This window comes from Theropithecus gelada, chromosome 4 (genome assembly GCF_003255815.1).
Source record: "Theropithecus gelada isolate Dixy chromosome 4, Tgel_1.0, whole genome shotgun sequence".
NCBI classification, from domain to species: domain Eukaryota; kingdom Metazoa; phylum Chordata; class Mammalia; order Primates; family Cercopithecidae; genus Theropithecus; species Theropithecus gelada.
In genome coordinates, this window is record NC_037671.1 from 84,827,002 (window position 1) to 84,832,289 (window position 5,288).

The 5,288-nt window shown below is 41.0% G+C and overlaps 1 pseudogene across 1 annotated transcript; it reads left to right on the forward strand.

Moving 5' to 3' along the window:
* Positions 1 to 3,210: 3,210 nt before the first annotated feature.
* LOC112623049 lies at positions 3,211 to 4,957 on the forward strand (annotated as a pseudogene). The gene has a single exon (XR_003119079.1). The product of XR_003119079.1 is annotated as a keratin, type II cytoskeletal 8 pseudogene (transcript).
* Positions 4,958 to 5,288: the final 331 nt, after the last annotated feature.

The following is a 5,288-nucleotide window of genomic DNA, read 5'->3' on the forward strand; positions in this document are numbered from 1 at the left end:
TGGCTTGTTTTACTTAAGATAATGACCTACAAGTCCATCCATGTTGCTGCAAATGACATGATTTCATTCTTTTTTTTTAATGACCAAATAGTATTTCATTATATATATATATACACCACATTTTCTTTATCCATTTGTTGATGGACACTTAGGTTGATTATATATCTTTGCTACTGTGAATAGTGCTGTGATAAACATACAGGTGCAGTTATCTTACTGATAAATTGATTTCTTTTCCTTTGGGTAGATATTCAGTAGTGAGTTTCCGGAATTGAATGGTAATTCTATTTTTAATTCTTCCAAAATATCCATAATGTTTTCCATAGAGATTATACTAATCTACATATTTCCATAATGAGTGTAGTAATCTACACTCCTACCAACAGTGTACAAGAATTTGCTTTTCTCTGCATCCCTGTCAATGTCTGTTATTTTCTATCTTTCTAACAATAGCCATTCTGATGTAAATCAAAGCCACAGTGAGATACCATCTTACATCAGTCAGAATGGCTATTATTAAAAAGTCAAAAAATAACAGATTCTGGCAAGGTTTCAGAGAAAAGAAAATTCTTATACATTGTTGGTGGGAGTGTAAATTATTTCAGCCACTGTGGAAAGCAGTGTGATGATTCTTAAAAGAGCTAAAAGCAGAACTGTCATTTGACTCAGCAATTCCATTACTGGGTGTATATCCAGAGGAATATAAACAAGTCTATCACAAAGACACATGCATGTGAATGTTCACTGCAGCACTATTCACAATAGCAAATACATGGAATCAACCTAAATGGCCATCAATGGCATATTTGATAAAGAAAATGTAGTACATACACACCATGGAATACTATGCAGCCACAAAAAAGAAAGATAATTTTTTTTGTGTGGGAACGTGGAAGGAGCTAGAGGCTATTATCCTTAGCAAACTAAGTCAGGATCAGAAAACCAAATACCACATGTTCTCACTTATAAGGGGGAGCTAGAAAATAACTCAGGAACATAAAGAAGGAAACAACAGATACTGGGGTTTTCTTGAGGGTAGAGGGTGGGAGAAGGGAGAGGAGCAGAAAATATAACTATTGAGTACTGGGTTTAATACCCAGGTGATAAAATAATCTGTATAACAAATCACCATGACATGAGTTTACCTATGCAACAAAGCTTCACATGTATCGCCAAGCCTAAAATAAGAGTTAAAATAGTAATAGCCATTCTCACTGGACTAAGATGATATCACATTGTGGTTCTGGTTTGCATTTCTCTGATAATTAGTGATGCTGAGAATTTTTTCACTTTCTGACCATTTGTATGTCTTCTTTTGAAAAATGTCTATTCATGTCTTTTGCCCACTTTTTAAATGGGATTAATTGGTGTTTTTAAGTGGTGGTTTTTGTAGTTGTTTGAGAGTTTTGTAAATTCTGTGTATTAGTTTCTTGTTGGATGCAGAGTTTACAAATCTTTTCTCCTATTTTGCATGTTGTCTGTTGCCTCTGTTGATTATATCTTTTGCTGTGCAGAAGTTTTTAGTTTAATTATGTTCCATTTGTGGGTTTTTTTTTTTTTATTGTCTGTGCTTTTAAGGTTTTAGTCATAAATTCTTTGCCTAGGCCAATGTCCAGAAGAGCTTTGCCTAGGTTTTCTTCTTGTATTTTTATAGTTTTTGTAATTATATTTAAGACTTTAATCCATCTTGAGTTAATTTTTGTAAATAATGAGAGATACGAGTCTAATTTCATTTTCTGCATATGGCAATACCATTTTGATAGCACTATTTATTAAAATTAAAGAGGCTATCCTTTTCATAATGTATGTTCTTGTCAGCTTCGTGAAGGGTCCGTTAGCTATAAATGTGACTTTATTTCTGGGTTCTTTATTCTGTTCCAGTGATCTGTGTGTCTCTTTTTATACCTACATCATGTTGTTTTGGTTACTATGGCCTTGTAATATAATTTGAAGTGAGGTATTGTGATGCCTCCAGCTTTGTTCTTGTTTAGGATTGCTTTGGCTATTTGGGTTCTTTTTGTGTTCCATATACATTTTAAGATGTTTTTTTCTAATTATGTGATAAATGAGGTTGATGTTTTAATAGGAATGCATTTAGTCTGTAGATTGCTTTGGGCAGTATGGTCATTTTAATAATATTAGTTCTTTCAGTTAATTAACATGGGATATTTTCCCACTTTTGTCATCTACAATTTATTTCATCAGTATTTTGTAGTTTTCCTTGTAGAGATCTTTTGCCTCTTTGATTAAATATATTCCTAGTTTTTCCTGTATTTATGTAAATGGGGTTGCCTTCTCAATTTCATTATTGGCTAGGTTATTATTGGTGCATAAAAACACTACTTATTTTTTTACATTAATTTTTTATCCTGAAACTACTGAATTCATTCATCAAGTCCAAAAGTTTTTTGGTGGAGTCCTTAGATGTTTCAAGCTATAAGATTATATAATCGGCAAACAGGGATAATTTGACTTCCTAATTTCCAATTTGGGTGCCTTTTATTTCTTTCTTTTGCCTAATTGCTTATCTAAGTACTTCCAGTACTATGTTGAGTAAGAGTGGGTGTCCTTGTCTTGTTCCAGTTCTTAGAGAAAATGCCTTCAACTTTCTCTCTTTCAGTATAATGTTAGCTGTGGTTTTGTGATATATAGCCTTTAATATCTTGAGGTATGTTCATTCTATTCCTAGTTTGTTGAGGGTATTTATTATAAATGTATGTTGAGTTTTATCATATGCTTTTTATGCATCTATTGAGATGATCATATTGAGATGTATTACATTTGTTTATTTGCATATGTATAACTATCCTTGCATCCATAATATAAAACCCACTTGATTGTAGTGTATTATTTTCTTCATGTGCTATTGGATTTAGTTTGCTAGTATTTTGTTGAATATTTATGCATCTATATTTATCAGGGATATTGGTCTGGAGTTTTTTTTTTTGTGCTGTTGTTGTGTCCTTGTCTGGTTTTGGCATAGGTATCAATTGTAATGTCTCCTTTTTCGTCTCTGGTTTTGTTTATTTGGGTCTTCTCCCCTCTTTTCTTGGGTAGTCTTTGCTTATTCTTTCTTCCTCTTTTTTATTTTTTGTCTCACTTCATTTTTTTCCGAAAGATCTGTTTTTTTTGTTTTTTTTTGTTTTTGGAATCAACCTAAATTCTCATCAATAGTAGACTGGATAAAGAAAATGTGGTACATTCTCCACTCCTTCTAGGATCTCTGCCTGGTTCGGCCCACCTGCCTCCACTCCTGCATCCACCATGTCCGTCAGGGTGACCCAGAAGTCCTACAAAGTGTCCACCTCTGGCCCCCGGGCCTTCAGCAGCGGCTCCTACACGAGTGGGCCCAGTGCCCTCATCAGCTCCTCGAGCTTCTCCCGAGTGGGAGGCAGCAGCTTTCGGGGTGGCCTGGGCGGCGGCTATGGTGGGGCCAGCGGCATGGGAGGCATCACTGCAGTCACGGTCAACCAGAGCCTGCTGAGCCCCCTTAACCTGGAGGTGGACCCCAACATCCAGGCCGTGCGCACCCAGGAGAAGGATCAGATCAAGACCCTCAACAACAAGTTTGCCTCCTTCATCGACAAGGTACGGTTCCTGGAGCAGCCGAACAAGATGCTGGAGACCAGGTGGAGCCTCCTGCAGCAGCAGAAGGCGGCTCGGAGCAACATGGACAACATGTTCGAGAGTTACATCAACAACTTCAGGCGGCAGCTGGAGACTCTGGGCCAGGAGAAGCTGAAGCTGGAGGCGGAGCTTGGCAACATGCACGGGCTGGTGGAGAACTTCAAGAACAAGAATGAGGATGAGATCAATAAGCGTACAGAGATGGAGAATGAATTTGTTCTCATCAAGAAGGATGTGGATGAAGCTTACATGAACAAGGTAGAGATGGAGTCTCGCCTGGAAGGGCTGACTGATGAGATCAAATTCCTCAGGCACCTGTATGAAGAGGAGATCCGGGAGCTGCAGTCCCAGATCTGGGACACATCTGTGGTGCTGTCCATGGACAACAGCTGCTCCCTGGACATTGACAGCATCATTGCTGAGGTCAAGGCACAGTACAAGAAGATCGCCAACCGCTGCCGGGCTGAGGCTGAGAGCATGTACCAGATCAAGTACGAGGAGCTGCAGAGTCTGGCTGCGAAGCACGGGGATGACCTGCGGTGCACCAAAACTGAGATCTCCGAGATGAACCGGAACATCAGCCGGCTCCAGGCTGAGATTGAGGGCCTCAAAGGCCAGAGGGCTTCCCTGGAGGCGGCTATTGCAGATGCTGAGCAGCGTAGAGAGCTGGCCATTAAGGATGCCAACGCCAAGTTGTCCGAGCTGGAGGCCGCCCTGCAGCGGGCCAAGCAAGACATGGCACGGCAGCTGCGTGAGTACCAGGAGCTGGTGAACGTCAAGCTGGCCCTGTACATCGAGATCGCCACCTACAGGAAGCTGCTGGAGGGAGAGGAGAGCCGGCTGGAGTCTGGGATGCAGAACATGAGTCTTCATATGAAGACCACCAGCGGCTATGCAGGTGGTCTGAGCTCCGCCTATGGGGGCCTCACAAGCCCAGGCCTCAGCTACGGCCTGGGCTCCAACTTTGGCTCTGGTGCGGGCTCCAGCTCCTTCAGACGCACCAGCTCCTCCAGGGCCATGGTTGTGAAGAAGATCGAGACACGCAATGGGAAGCTTGTGTCCGAGTCCTCTGACCTCCTGCCCAAGTGAACAGCTGCGGCACCCCCTCCCAGCCTACCCCTCCTGTGCTGCCCCAGAGCCTGGGAGGGAGACCGCTATGTAGGGTACCACTGGGAACAGGAGACCCACCTGAGGGCCCTCAGCCCACCCACAGGGGAGTTTACTACGTGGGTCTCCCCTTGCCCATGCCTCCAGCTATAAAACAATTCAATTGCTTCTTTTTTTGGTCCAAAATAAAACCTCAGCTAGCTCTGCCAAAAAAAAAAAGAAATTGTGGTACATATATACCACAGAATACTATGCATTTACAAAAAGGAATAAAATCATGTTCTTTGCAGCAACATGGATAAAGCTGGAGGCCATTATCCTAAGCAAACTAACACAGGAACAGGAAACAAAATACTGCATGTTCTCACTTTTATAAGTGGGATAAATATTGAGTACACATGGGCATGAAGAAGGGAACAAAAGACACAGGTCTACTTGAGGGTTAAGAGTGGGAGGGGAGTGAAGATTTAAAAAGCTACCTATTGTGTACTATATCTCTTACCTGGGTGACAAAATAATCCATACACCAAATGCCTATGACATGTGATTTACTT